Consider the following 15,160-nt stretch of genomic DNA (forward strand, 5'->3'; position numbering starts at 1 on the left):
ACACATCAAAAAATAATGCACAATAAAATTCTTTTGAAAGGAAATTTTTATATGTCCATTTATATACGTCGTACAGATCGTACGAATTTTCAGGCTCAGGACACGGGAACCGACACGAAAAGCTGCGATCGACGATGTTCTATAAATCAATTCTCTTTTTTATGCGTGTGATACGCAGTATTGCCGTGAAGCAGCTTTCGAAAAGCGGCTAAACAATTTTCCGGTCGTGTACCGGGCGTAATGCAATCGGTTCTCATGCCCATCACGGAAGCAGCCCACCGTGGCAGCAATGTGCGTAAGAGAACGTGATCCTTTGATCCGGTACCGACCTATGTGCGCGCGCGCACGGTGCGGCTCGTGGAGACTCGTATTAAACACGCTCGTTTACGAGTTTATGCGCCACGCCGCCCGAATTTCGGTCCCGGAAAGGTCGTTATCGGGAGTGTTTGTCCGCGGCGAACGCTGTGGGAATACGCCACGACGAGCGATCGACGCGGAGGGAAGGAGACGAGGTGACGAGAACCAGCTCGATCGTGGATGTCATTCGAGTCGTGACTGAAATCCCGAGATGGTCGAAACGCCAGATCGTCAATGTTGTTGATTCTCGCGATCATTGGCGATTGCACATTTTCCCTTAGAGATCTTGTTTTTTACTTTGAGAAAATGAGATTAAATCGAAAAAAAAAAACAAATCTCTCATGCGCTGATCTTATCTTTAATGTAATTTAATAATAATATCTTTAATGTAAATAATAATTGCAAATAAAAAAATTAAAAACTGTTAGATTTATAATCTAATAGGCGAAAAAAATGTTTGTACATGAATATTTTAATGTCATCAGCAATTATAAATACGTGCGGATTGTCGTCAAAATAATTTCCGATTACACGAGACGCGTATGAAGGAAGATACTTTTCGACGCAAACCTGGCGCGACAACGGCAATCCTGATTAGTGTTAATATCGGAAATGGATTAGGCAGAGAGTAAACTCCTCCGAGGATCGAGGGTGACGGCGTAGAAGCGAAAAGCAATCAGGATATATACCCGTTGTACGTGCGCGGGAGCCTGTTGGCGTGACTGCTAAGAGATTACTTTACTTGACCTAATGCCTCTTTCGATAGGATGCATCGTAATACTTCGATCAGTTACGCAAGAGCATTAATTCGCCATACAATCGATATCAGACAAAAGCCTCATTCGGCAACGACACCTGCGACATGGTGCGCCGTGAAAGGTAACGGGAGAGATATCGACTTTTCTATAGAATTAATGGGAAGAGAAAAAAAAGAATGAGGAAAAAGGTGGATTTGTAACAACGAGAAATAGCGCGAATGTTACGCTCGCTGAATACCGATGGATTACGAAATCGCGACTTTTGAAATTGTGATGAAATTTGCCTGATTAAATGGAGATATCAGATGTTTTACGCGACGCGCGTAGGATGGAAATGTCGTGAAGCGATCGTAATCGCGACCATCGGCGCTTCAGGCCAGAAAATGCGACGCGATCGGCACGAAGATAATTAGCGTCTCGAGGCCGTTATACACTCGAACGTCGGGAAACGACGACGCTCGCGCGAAAACGGACGCACGGTTTGCGAGACTGATTTCGGAACGACGCGATGTTACGATAAGCTCGTAAGATTCCGTTGGCAAGGCGTCCGAGCAAGCCGCGCGACATAGATCATCGTATCTGTCCGAGCGATCGCGATGACGGTCGCGTCGTCGACGAAACAGGGCTATGTTCGTCGCTGCTCACTTCGAGGACGCGTACGAGCATAAAGGCACGAGAGGCGCATTCATACCACGAAGAGAGGAGCCGCGAGAGCAGGCGAGCTACGAAGCTTTATCTTATCAGATTACAGAGGGCGGCTTCCGAAGCGAGCTCAAAGTGCTAAGCCAGCCGACCGACACGAATCTCTTTCTTTTTTATTTTCTACCGATGTTCGGTAACCTCACTGTTCCCTTTCCTTTTCTCGAGAATATCTCCTTGTCTATCTCGCGTCCTCGCGTTTACCGCTGATCCTCTAGCCTGCCTCATTATCGTAATTAGCCCTGGAACTCTCGCCGACGATCTCGGCATCTAGCATCTCCGTGCCGGCAACGAGAGAGGAGCTCGTGGAAGGACGTGGAAAGAGAGAAGTCGCGTGTCTGAGGAAGGAGGAGGAGAAAGATGAAGAAGCACGATTGAGGGAAGAAACGCGCGCTAACCCAGAAAAACACTTGGCCACCTATCTACGACGCCTTTATTTATAGGACTTATCGCCGCATTGCACACCGACTGCGTTCATTTCAATGACATTCCAAGACTTTCTGGCAATTTATATTTTTCGCAAGCCTGCTTCACCCATATACATATATATATATATTTAAAAAATATAAATGTATAATAATTAAAGGAAATTGCAGATTAATGTACGATAATATCGATTTAATCGATTTTATTTGTATACTCTATTTTAACAATTTACTTATCTATAGTATTTATATATTCTATTTTAACAGTTTATATTTTTATTTTTTAGTAATATTTTATTTTTTACATAAGTCACATAGCTAATTAATCGTGATTGTGAATGTAATTATAAATCAAATATTAAAATAATATGCGTTCTCTCCAACGATCGGAAGAGCTAAGAAAAAAATTTCCGAGTAATTCTTTTTATCCGATACGAGACAAAGGACTCATCAAGGATATATTTGAGAAGATACCGTGGAGAAATATCTGGAATATTCGAGGCAAAGGATAAGCATCTTCGCGGTACACTTAATTATTTGTAATCAAGCCAAATATCTGTCTTTGTGAAATCGCAAAAGAATAAAAAAAAAAAAAAAGATCTGAAAAGTCGTTATAAAGTAATCCGTGTAATTAATGACGTCTGAGAGAATCACGATGGATAGTTATAGAAGGGCGCAAACACGACCAGAAGCAATAAAGACTGCCAGTATATCCACTCAAGTACTGATTTTAGAGAATAAAATCGACGGACTCCATTATCATGCAATAATGCGAACGCGAACTACTACTACCAAATGAAAGTGCCTGTTGATTATATCGCGAAGGTTTTACGGTCGATTGAAACTTCAGGGTATCAACTTCGATTCCGAATAGTTCGTACAACGCGCTAATAAATTTCGAATCGGCAAACAGAAATCGCGACGATAATTAATATATGACGCGTTGATCCTGAGAAAGAGAAAGACGTGTCGATTGTTTTTTACGATCGAATCGATACTAATCGTGTGAGTGTATTAATGATTTCATCATTTCATTAGAAGCGAATAAAAATCATCGAAAAGCCAATAATTAATACATAAGCGGATAAGGGAATAAATGCATGCGATATTACGATTAATACGCAAGCACGTACGCGAGAGAGATAAATAATAATTTAGTATACAATACTCAATGCACATGCAAAAAATTTAGTACAAGGAATAATTACATACACATATATATATATATATATATATATATATATATATATATATCGCAACGCATAAGATTTTACGTTTAATAAACGGGGAGAGAACACGTGCTTTTATTTCTTGTCGAGCAAAAAGAAGCACATTCGTGATTAACATTTTATATTCAATCTCTATAAATATATTCCAAGCGTAATATTTAATATAATATGTAGCCGCTTATATATATATATATATATATATATATATATATATATATCAAATAAATTACGCAAGGAAATATTGGCAATATGTGTAAATTACTACTCGTTCTATGTATGAGTGACATGGCGCTCTAACATTCGCGACTCGAGCAGGCTCTGAATAAGACCAGAGTCGGTCAGTTCTATTTCTAGTGATCGCGACGATGTGGATGTACGAAGTCTCGCGAGTTCCGGGATTACGTCACTCGCACAATATGACGAACCGAATCGAACGAGGATACGTCCGATACGTAGCGAGCATCACGTACGTTGTGGACGCATCGGCAGATGCAAATAACGACGATGACGATTGGCGTCGTCCCGGCGACCCGGCGACCCCACGGTCGGTGGTCCAATTTGCGGCTGGCTTTGTCCAATTACCCGCCATTAGGCATTACCCAGCGCTGGCGCAAGACTCCTACGCCACTTCCCTGTCGGCTAACCACCGTGCCTCGTCGACGACCAATCCCTCCCCCTCCCCCCATCCAACAATCCATCCTCGTGTTCTGGGTCTCGGGTCCGAGAATACCAACGATAAAACGCGTAATACCGGTTGTTTCGAAGCATGGCCGAGTTCTCTTACACGTCGCTTTCCATGAGCCTGGAAAGAGGAGCGGGCGGCCCCCCGGCAACGAGAAAGTTGGCACGCCGATATCGACGAGGCAATTTGCATGCAAAAACATGAACGCGCTCTCGACGCGAATCGAGTAATCGCCCCGTTTTGGCTCGCTCTTGTGCGCCGATGGACGCTAACGAATATTAATGATCGAAATAATTATGTCGTCGAAAGCGCCGTTCGCGTCACGGTTATATTAGCACAGCTAGATTATCGTATATTTAGACATGCCAGGATGTCTCTTCCGTTGCCACGTGTAGAACTTTAACAGATCGTCGGTGAATAAATCGTAATAAATTTTAATGAATAAAATTCCTGTTCAAAGAGAGAGAGAGAGAAATACACGAATGTATATATATATATAAACGGCAAATATATAAGACGTAATCATGCCGTAAGATTATGGGAATCGATTTCGCACGTGAAACTCTGACGCAATCACCCGAGGAAATAATTTTATCAATGAGCAGACTCTAATTTTCTTAAGTCTACAAGCTTTTACGATCGCGCCATTATTATTATTATTATTATTTTTTTTTATGTGAGAGAGAAGACATCCGGAGAGATATATTTCCAAGTACGGGGGAGTGACGATAGTAATGTGCTGTTTGTGGGCTTGTACTACGTCGAGAGGTAAGAATTCCGGGAATTTCGGGCAATTTTAACGGCACAGGCGCCAGGACTCCTCCGGGAGAGAAGAGAGATCCTGAATGAGAGTGGCTGCGGACATCGTCATGGGGGCCCACTGGGCTAACAAGGTGGGCCCGCCTCGCGTAATGACGGGTTTCGCGCGGGGCCCCGCACTTATTGCCTTTTATTTATTTTTAATCCGCACACAACACTGAGAACGGCACGTACGGGAACGGATGGACAGACAGGCGGACAGACGTATCGCAGGAGGGCACATCCGGGCCCAAGGACCCACCGCTGGCGCGCCGCGCCGTGCTGCCTTCCTCGCCGCGATTCATTAGTCTTATTGCACCAACGACTGATTAACGGACGATTTGTGCGATTCCGGCCCCGATTTACAAGTTACTCTTTTGTCAAGACTACTTTATTTGTCGCTTTCTTCATCGTCAATTGATCGATTGCTACATGCTTTCTCGCGATTTATTAATTCCATTATTCTTTAACAAAATCTTTAATTTTATAGAAACAAATGGTTAATAAATACTGAAATAATATTTTTCTCATAGCGTAATCATTAGTGAAGGAAGTATTTATGGTATATACAAAAAAATAAAAAGTAATAGTTAATAATATCTTAATATGTTTTTTTTTACACTTTTATAAAAGCTATATATTCCGATTTTCAACATAAATAATACTCAAATTTACTTCAATTTCGATTTTAAGATAACAATCATAATCGCCGTAATAATCGTCGTCGTTTATGTCGCGCCCGTCGTCGTGTTATCGCGGTGATGACACTCGGATGTGACGATCGTGTCAGACATTTAACGAGTCCGCGAATAAGCCGTTTTCTCTCCATCTCTCTCTCTCTCTCTCTCTCTCTATCTATCTATCTCTATCTGTCTATCTTTCACTCTTCATCTCGTCTTCGGTGTGTTTCCTTAATGACACCATGGGCCCGAGGATGGCCAGCAACGTATAATCAACACATTTTTATGTCCTGCAGCCAAACTCCTCTTCTGAATGGCTTGCACGCCCGGTGGTGAAGCGCGCGCACATCCTCTCTTTCCTCTTATAGTTCTAGCTGTTCGTTTTTCTCCTTTTTCTGCCTCCTGTCTCTTTCCCTTCTTCATTCTTCTCGCTGTCTTTCTTACTTTTTTTTTTTAATTTTTTTTTCACTCTCCGGCCAAGGAAAGGAAGGGGGAGGGGGAGGGGGAGGGGGGGAGAAGACTCCGCGAAATTACTCGACCACCTTGGGCGCCAGCTCGGCCGTCGCGCGCAGCCTTCTCTCGCAATTCGCTAATCGGGCTTCGAGTCCACGGATCGTTCATTTGCATTTTACGATTTTTCGAAGTGAAATTAACACGGCGTCTTCCGTTCTCCACCATAACGCTCTCTCGTATAGTCTTCCTCTCTCTTTCTCTTGTATTCAAATCGCGTGTGTCTCGTTTCGCGTCAGCCCGGCCCACCGACCCAGAAAACCGTCGACGTCTTTGCGAAATATTGAGAAGTGTGGAAATTGATGCGAGATCGCTTATCATCCGATCGATCGATCGATCGATCGCGATTGGCAGCGGTTAATAATTAAGAAAGCGTAAATATCTTTGTCTGCTCTTTGGATAATAATTAAATATTTTCACGAAGTAGTAATAACAGATTTCTCCTCCTTTCCCAAAATGCAATTTTAATTTTGTCCATACAGACGAGAAAAGAGATCGAATTATACCACAGAATGTCAATAATAATGATAATCGTGGACACCGGCGGAAAGACCGAATCGTTAACGACACCCTCGTCAGCCACGAGACGCGTCAGCGGGGGATGTAATAGAAAATAATCCCTAATCAAGGCACCATGAGCGACGAATTCCGTGCGAGGAGCGAGAGATCGCCGATCGGCAACTGGCAATTCGGAGCAATTTTTATGGGATACCCTCGACTAAGGGAGCCCACCTCCTCGTTTTCTAAGGTAGCATTCCCGATAATTCCGCGGAAACGAAATAATCGGACTGTTACCACGAGCAGTGACCCACCATCGTAAAACGCTTAACCACGAGTTCCTCGACGATTCGTTCGCGGAAGCGAAACGTTCGTTGGAAAAAAAAAAAATGAAAGAAAAAAGAAAAAAGAAAAGGGGATACGCCCCCGGGGGATTAGCTTGTTCGACGGAATTGTCGAAACCGTCGAAAGCGACTATCTTGGGGCGACGTGCCGAATGACCGATCGGAAATTAATTTCTATGAACGCGCACGTCTACTTTCCGCATTTCCGGAAGCGACGAAACGCGTCGCCTTAGGCGTAACCTCGAGATAAAAAGCGAAGGGAACGCGTTCTCATGACAAAGACTACTGTGCTCGTCGCAACTGACGCTAACTGCACTTTGCATGTCTAAACTGAGAATTGCATTCAACGTCGACGTTAGAGGAGCATATAAAAGTCACATTTAACGTTGGATCTTTGTAACATCTTCTTCAATAAAAAAAATATGTGGTATATTATTCCATCTCGCAAAATATCATGTTATTTCGAATTAAATTTACGATTTATTTATGTATGAAAAAAATTAGGCAATATTAAAAAAAAACACGTAAAAGAGAGAATCATAGATATAAAAAAAATTTTGGCGACAGAAGCATTTTGATCGAACGCCAAAGCTGCGATTTGTCATCAGAATGTGAAAACTATATAATAATAGCTCGATGTTGAGAATACGACAATAACGGTTTACTATAATAGCGGAGTTCTCGAAGCGCGCGAGATAAGCGCATTCTCGTCGATCCTGCCGGCAATCCGGTGACGGTTACCGTCTGGCTTAACATCGCGGACCGGTTAATAACGCCGACGGAACAAGGAGAACGTCTTTTCCGTGACGATGTGAGGTCCAGCCGCGTTCGTGACCAGACGTGAGACGAGCGCCTCTCTACGAAGGCGCTAGGACGAAGGACGAAGGGACGGAATGGAGGGTCGAGAACGCGCGAGTCAGCCTCGTTACGCGGTTATTACCTGCCCATTGGCGTATACTCATTCGCCGCATTAATACTTTTAAAATCATTTTCTCAAAATTATACGTTCCGTAATATGCTCGATTTTTTTTTTTTTTACATAGTGACCGAAATTAATATCGCTATGATATACTTTACGGTAGAGACTTTGATGGAGAGAGGCATCGAGATATGTGAGATCTTAATTACAGATAGTAAAATATAGATATTATATCATAATCTTTTTCAGAGTTGATTTCGGCAACATCAGCTGATATAATCAATTTCATGTAATATTTAAAACAAAATAACAACGTAATACGATACGGTAATTAGTGAAAGAAAATATAAGCCAAAATATATAAATTTCTCTCTCTCTCTCTCTCTTTCTGTTGTTGTCTCTTTCTTACATAGATTCTCGCTATATTCTAATAGAATTAGAGTGCTTGTGCGCGATAAAAACTTCATCCACCCATTTCACGAATCCGTCGCATTATCGTGAAAAGCTACTCCGGCGCAATTCCACGCCAGCAAAAGCCACCATTCTCTTTAATAATTGTATACCTATCATATTCCAGACTTTGCGTAGTCACGATGCCAGAAGCTGAATGGAACTGTTTCACGCGCAACGGATATGCCTCGTGCGATACTCTGAAGGAGATTGAGATCTCCTTTCGCGTTCATCCCGAGCTGTGATTATTTACCAACCGCGGATCACGATGGGGTATTAATAACACGCATTTCGTTCATTCACATGAATAGAGCCGGTTCGCCTAATTGAGTGTAATGTCGCGATTGTTCGACCGCTAATTTTATATATTTCCACAGGACTTTATGCGCCGAAATTTCTTCTCCCTCTCCATCTTGCCCAAACTATCTGCCCGAGAAGCGTCACGATCGAATAACACGGGCTAAAATTAATCCTCCGAAAAATAGGAAGTCCTAATGCGAATGTTCTCTCGCGAAATTGTACATTTTTTATAAATATTCAATGTTACGTTTTTTTTTTTTTATTTAACGATTAAGTCATAATTTTCTCCACAAGTTTGCGATATAAACATTTGATTTTTTTATATTGAAATGTTCACGTTCAGATCTAGGAAATCACGAAGGAAATCGCCAATGGATTTGCACACGAGGACCTTTCGGAAGGCTTGGAAACCCACGCCAGTGACGGACCACCAGAGAGCCGCCACGCCTCCAAGGGACCGCGCGCTTACCTACGCAATCTCACACGCATATACGTGTATGTACGTTCACTCGCCTGTACGACATACACATATACACATGTACCGTCAGTCCCGTACGCGCAAATGATTCGAATGTACAGAGGGACGACAGGCGGTGAGTCCACGGAAGGACGAGCGGTGCAATGGCGGTCCTCGGATTACTACTCTCTGACTCGTACACGCGTCCTTCCTTCGCGAGGCCGGAACGAGTTACGCGAGAGGACAAAGGGAAGGAGAAGTGAAGAGGGACGGAGAAGCAGTGTCGACAGCATAATCGTCGGGTCAGCGTCAAGATTTGCCCCGTGTAAGCATCAACGCCAACGCGGCCGAACGCGACGAGTCAAGTCCTGCTCGCGACCCTCGGGCTACTACTGGATTTTAGGGACGGAACGATCCCTTTTCGCGTATATGAAAAGTCTTAATGGAGGTATGTTTTGCGCGGGTAATTTTTTTTATCTTCGATAACATGGAAAGCATAATAAATTATAATCTATATAATAAGAAGATGATATTTCCGAAATAATTTTTATTTATATATTTCAATATTTATAGTATCTTTATATATAATGATCTACATATAATGATCTATATATTTATATTTTACAAATTAATGTTGTGTTACATGTCTGCCGTTGCGCATCGTACCGGTGTGTTAAATTATTTTAATCTCGGGATAATGAATTCGCAAATGTTACATCTCGACGTAGCAACAATTCAATGCAACGATTTATCGTATCGATGATGATCTCGCGATCCCGATTCTTCCGCGGGCAAATGTCTTTGTTACGCGAGTACACTCCACATAGAGGCGTTACATTAGATCGGATGATACATCGCGGTACGTTGTTGATATCTTACAGAAGTTTCGCGTGGGATGATGGGGGAAGATGGGAAGGTCAAGGGGTGTGTATCGGAGCATATTCTTCTTACGAGTTTGCGGACCTGCAATTAGAACAGACGCACGAACGCACCGCGGGTGAATGCGGATCGGCAATAAATCAAGATTTACTCGCGTGATGACTGCCTCGACGAGAGAAACTATCTCGAGGCGTAATGCGACGATGCGTTAAGTACATACTCGTCAAATTACTCAGAGTCATCGATAAAATGTGTACAAGGACAAAAAAAGTTTTATCAAAAAGTTACTTATACGAGCAGATTTCTATTTCAAAAATAATTCTTAAATAATTTGTTGAAAAAATTTGTTTAAACAAATCCCTACTTTAAAAATAATGATTTATTTTTTATATCTTTTTATTAAATTTCGTTGAATTCCGAGCACGATAAACAAAGATGAGGCCGTATCATCTCTTCGGTAATACTCGTCATCATTCATCCTTAAATAGTGAAAGCGCATAGTGACACATATTAGGAGAATTATTTCTGCCGTCAAACCAACCGTTTTTCTGAATTTCGCAGCACGTGAAATCACGCCGATAGATATTCGTTACGGTCGCACCGATAATCTTGAGCGCGAAAATTGGTACTCGTCCCCTCCTGGCAGTATACCGTATAGAACGATTCCTAGCAAATTCATAGACGGATAGGAATGCAATATTGCCTGCAGTCTGTCACGCATTCGATCCGGTGGGACGATAACGATAGCGCGTGAGCGGGTGCACGCACCCCAACCAATAAAATCTCTTTTTGTTTTATTATTACAGTAGCTCGCGTAGACGCATATCGGACAACTACCGACTGTAATTTTGGATTTGTGCTCCGTGTATTAATCCTAGCATATTTATTTATTGCGGCGAAGAGAAAAAGCAACGGACGCGTATCATATGTAGAAGCGCGCTCGTTTTTCTTCGTGACCGGCAGTTCAAGTAAAAACGTTTGTTTCGGGACGAAGCTGGTCTATTTACCGGTCTGTTTACCTATTTCACCAAATATTTATCTTGTCATAGATATACAACATATATTTTAAAATAAATCTTTATTAAAATTTACTTAAAAAAGTTATATAGTAAAAATAATTAATTTAATTTCCTTTTACACTAAAGATTTAAATGATTTAATTAGCTCTCATTTGCATCTTGTATTTTTTAAAAATATAAATTATTATTACAATAAGATTAATAATGAAATAATAAAACAGAGCGCATTAAATTAAGTCATCGTGTTTGAGAAAGCATGGAAACTTGAAAAGCCCTGACGGTTTTCGTAGACGTTATTTATCGAGCGGAGGAAGCATTTAATACAACAGCGCTTTTTCTTTCCTTCCGCGAAGCAGTCTGATCGATCGTTATCGTCAGGGATCGTGAAAACGAGGAAAGAAAGAAAGTGTTGTGGAGGAAAGGGAGACAGTAACGACAGTCGTTTTCGACGACAGAGTTCTCTCTCGAGAGAGTTTCGACAATCGACTTGCCACCAGGCCTCGCTCTCGCGTTTTTCGTGAAGCAGGTGGAGATCGGCGTTATGTTAATGGAGTTTCGAGAGATCTCAGCTAACCATATGTTATCCTGCGCCGCGGCTGCGAAGGTGGGCGGCATTGCTGGCCCGAGCCAAAAGTACTAATAGGAGCCCTTCTTCGCAGAAGCTACCTTGCGGTAAACGAAACCTCCACCCTCGGCGCACCGATCATTCCGAATGATGGTCGGCGATCTCCCTACGACCGGTAGGAACGGAAGCTAATTTGTAAATCATCTAGAAAAAAATCGCGCGTCCCGGCGCCGCCCCGAATTACGCGCGATACCAACGTTAATTCGATGATACCTTGTTACGATTACTAGTCTGACTCTCTGTTAGAAAATGGATGGGATTATGTGCACAATTATGCGAGCACCTGTATACGGGAACCTATATATGGGAATTTAATAATGCGAATTGACGAAGTAAAACACATAGTCTAGTCTATTTTCACCAAATAATAATTCAATCTTCTTTTTTTTAAATTGCGCAATATGCGACATTATTAATAAAATATATCGCGAACATCGTAAGTCAATCGAAAATTAATCCGCCTGTTCGGCGATGGGGGATAAAGGGTGCCTAAAGGAGAGGAGTGATAGGACATCGTGGGGCGTGGGGGGCGAAGGAAGGCAAAGTCGGCACTTTTGACCGGGACATCCCGCGGCGCGCGACATGCCTGGTCTGACCGCCATTTAGCGTGAACCTGTCTCCGACTGGAGCCGCTCGGGTCCAGGCTGCTTCTTCATTTTCGAAAAATAAATATTTCGAATGCGCGCGTCGCTCGTTATATCTGATTCTTATAAAAGCACGGTCGACCTTCGGTTCGCGAGTTAACGCTGCCATTTGCATATAATGACAAGAGATTTCTGAGGAACGAAATAGAATATTTTAATTGGTAGAACTTGGAATATATTAGCATTGATTTTACGAGACTGTGAGAAATTTGTGTATGCCATTTTTTCGGTTCTCTTCGATCGTCACGCGAGTCCGCGTTTTATCGACCAGACGATATTCAGCGGCGCGCAATGCAATTTAAGAAGCGACGTGATCCGTAATGCTCGAGTAACGACTGACGGCGCGATCGCAGGGAAAAGTCGGGCGGAAGTTGGGATTTTTACAATCGAAGACCTCGTATCGCGGCCCGGGCGATTTACGAGGAATAGCATTACGAGCAGCACATCTCGCGTCTTTGCGCCGCGCTTAAAACCCTCCCCGGACGAATACCAGAGCTCGTTCCACCTACGCAAACTCGTCTCGCGTTAGTGATCCGCCACGAAGAGAGGAGAGGAGAGGAGAGGAGAGGAGCAAAACGGCTGCTGCGAGAGTGGCGCGCGCGAGCTAGCACGAGAATAGTGATTGTAGTGGTGGTGGCGGCGGTCGGTGATAGTAGTAGTAGTAGGTCCCGAGTTATGTTACGACCGGCCATAAACGAAATGAGAAAACTGTCCAGCCGCCGTTGAAAAATCTCCGCGGAATACAAATGCTTGATTTCTTGACTGGCCGACTGCGTTTCCTTGACCCTAGTGCTTAGCGCGCCTGCGGTACTTTCTTCGCGACGAAGATGACGCGCTTCACTCATGAGGTAAATGCGAAAGAAGAGATGTAGCCTGTTAAAAAACATCCATCGCCATCTTGGATGGAAGAATAGAGATTGAAACGGAGCACAATTATAGAGCGCGAATCATAAGAATTGAATTTTTAAACTTAAAATAACATACGTTGAGAAAATAATATCGACGTTTTAATGAGGACTTAACATACTCCGACAACATGGGTGATTACTTGAAACAGATCGAAGAACGCGATGCATTTATGTTTCGCCGTGTAACTCGTATAATTAATGTGTCGAGCGCTTTATTATTTCCCTAATTAATTATCGCGCGCGATTATCTCTGCTAGAACGTCGTTTTTTCATTCTCGATCGCGCGAGGAGACCTTAAGGTTTTTTCTCGCAGCGCACGGTGCAATCAAAATAATTTTTACACTCGAGATATAAAACGATTAACGACACATCGACGATAATTCTTTTACCGGAAGTAATAATTTCTCTTTACGAGATATTTTTTAAGCGCGCGACCGCACGAGTAATTTATTTTTATTTCTTATTCGGCAATTATTTGCCGTTGCTTTATAATTTTCATTAAATTCTTTCGTTCGAGCTTTTTTCTTCGTCTGGTATCGGATAAATACCAATAGTTCTCGTATATCTTTTTATATTAAAATGCTGTCTGATTATATTAAGCATATTAAAAGATGAAACACTACCGCCTATTAGTCATCAGCTATTCTTTTATTGCTCAATTCAATTCTGCTTTCTTAAATTTCTATTTGTCGATCGATGATTATGAAATTAGCTGCTATTATACCTTTTTTAAAAAAAAAAAAAGATTATAATCAAAATCGAGAAAGAACAAGTTATACGATATTCGCGATATCTCTTATTAAATTGTGTCCATTTAAATGATAATATTCGAAGAATTCGTGCGCTGTTAATCACATCGCCGTATAATATTTCGATTAATAAGCGCATTGTGTCACATCACAGGAGATGCTTTTGATCATTACAAGACACATTAGTTTATGAAGTCGGGCTCACGGAATACAGATCGCGGGCATCGATTCTTAAAGATGGTCACAAAAGGGAACTCTTTCTTTCTCTTTCTCAAACGCGGCTCGCAATTAATTTCGATCGTTCCGTGCACCCGTCGACAGTATGTATGTATGTAGCATGCCCTTCCGATCGTTAATTCGGCGCGCACGAAAAGAGGGCTTCGTGAGAGAGAGAGAGAGAGAGAGAGAGAGAGAGAGAGAGAGAGAGGAAAAGGAAGAGAGAGAAAGAGAGAGGCCCGATTTCGCTTGTAAGAAGCGAACACGATGACATTCGTACCAGACCCGAGGAAACGAGTCTGAGTACATGGAAGCCTGCACGAACGAACGAACGATTCGGAATCAGATATTATCTTTGACGAGGTCCACGACGCGCCAATGGTGGGGTAAAGCCGGGGAAGAGAAGCCCTTTCTCGGGGCCTCGCGCCAAGATACGAATCTCCTTGGCGCCACCGTCTCGAAGCCCTTCGAGAAAGAAAGAGAAAGAGAGAAAGAGAGCCGGCCCTCTCATAAGTTCTCTTCCAAGCGGAGCCCTGCCGCCCCGGCTCGCACGAAAAGCCGCGTCTCGAGAGCCTTAAACGCGGTTTAAGCGTAACCGATACCCCAGTGGGGGGCCAGCACCGCGCCGCTTTGCTCTGTTCGTATCACCGAAAATTACCACTACAACGATTGACAGTGGAATACCTCGAATTTTCGTTTCGAATGCGTATTCGAGCGGCGAAAATTTTAATTTTTAGTAGATGAAAAAAATATTAACGCTTCAACGTAGTCGGGCACTAATAAGTCGAATGGCATAGTTTCTTCACAGACATAAAAAATACAATAGAAATATGAAAATCTCTTCTATATCGTTTTTCGCAGCCTATGTGCTATTACATTGTTTGTATTTTAATTAAAAGATTTTATTATAATTTATAAGATTTATATAAAATTAACATAAAAGATTTAATTTTCTTATATGCACACGACTAATTAAACTTACGAATTTAAAGAAAAAAATAAAATTAACATTGT

At 42.3% G+C, this 15,160-nt stretch overlaps 2 long non-coding RNA genes across 2 annotated transcripts in view; one reads left to right on the forward strand and one right to left on the reverse strand.

Moving 5' to 3' along the window:
* LOC126855121 (uncharacterized) overlaps positions 1-9,548 on the forward strand; it is a 206,281-nt gene extending 196,733 nt beyond the window's left edge. Inside the window, exon 3 of the long non-coding RNA XR_007688191.1 lies at positions 8,993-9,548. This is a non-coding gene — a long non-coding RNA (uncharacterized LOC126855121). The remainder of the gene's footprint in view (positions 1-8,992) is intronic.
* The window catches only part of LOC126855132 (uncharacterized), a 76,815-nt gene that overhangs the window by 55,876 nt on the left and 5,779 nt on the right, over positions 1-15,160 (reverse strand). The gene's annotated exons all lie outside the window — the stretch shown is intronic.

The sequence above is a fragment of the Cataglyphis hispanica genome, chromosome 1 (genome assembly GCF_021464435.1).
Source record: "Cataglyphis hispanica isolate Lineage 1 chromosome 1, ULB_Chis1_1.0, whole genome shotgun sequence".
Taxonomy (NCBI): domain Eukaryota; kingdom Metazoa; phylum Arthropoda; class Insecta; order Hymenoptera; family Formicidae; genus Cataglyphis; species Cataglyphis hispanica.